The sequence below is a fragment of the Acyrthosiphon pisum genome, chromosome A2 (assembly GCF_005508785.2).
Source record: "Acyrthosiphon pisum isolate AL4f chromosome A2, pea_aphid_22Mar2018_4r6ur, whole genome shotgun sequence".
Classification (NCBI taxonomy): Eukaryota; Metazoa; Arthropoda; class Insecta; order Hemiptera; family Aphididae; genus Acyrthosiphon; species Acyrthosiphon pisum.
Window position 1 is genome coordinate 99,366,157 of NC_042495.1, and position 977 is coordinate 99,367,133.

Sequence of the window (977 nt, forward strand, 5' to 3'; positions counted from 1 at the left end):
GATATTGTGTATGCAACAAGTAAAAATTTAGACGATAGACATAAAGCTGATAAAGTGTTAGAAAATCGAGCTTGGGAAAGATTTAAAGCAAAAGATACACCTAGAAAAGAGAAATTAGTTGCGTACGCAGTAACAAACGCAATGAAAGCTAAAAGAAAAATAGGTATGGGTTGTAAACGGAAACGTGCTATAAAAACAAATGGTATACTAGCAGCGAAAAAAAAAAGAATCTCAAAAAAAAAGAATGGTGGTAAAAGGTTGATTTTAGTACCGAGACAATCAGGAGGTGCAATTCCCTTAATACCTATATTTGCAGGATTATCAGCACTTGGTAGCTTGATGTCTGGAGGTGCTAGTGTGTATAATGCGGTTCAAAATTCAAAAAGAAAAAAAGGCAGTGGTTTGAAATCAAACAAGAATAGGTTAAGGAAAAAAAATTGATGATCACGCTACCTGACAGACCGCTTTCGTCTCAAGATATTATAAAATATGTCGGAAAGTTGAAAATCAATCATTTCCGTGGTGTCTTTTCACGTGATAACTTACCTAAAAAACCACATACGATTGAATGTGGTATATTAAACTTGGATACATCTTCAGGCGACGGAAGCCATTGGGTAGCGTTTTATAAAAATAAGGACAAAGTTGTATATTTTGATAGCTTTGGTGATTTACCACCACCAATTGAATTACAACATTATTTCAGACAGTTCAAAATAGTATACAACTATTCCAACTATCAAGACTTCAATACATTTAACTGTGGTCATTTATGTCTTGAATTCTTGCAATGCATGAATCTATTACATTAAATCTGACTGGAAATTCAACTGTATTGTCGGCAAATTATTTTCCATCTCTAAACGTTTACGAGGATTCAGAAATAGCTTTGTTATCTTTGCAAACGTACAATTCATTTCTCAAATATTATAATATCTCATACTAATAACCGGCTGAGAATACATTCAATTTCCTCC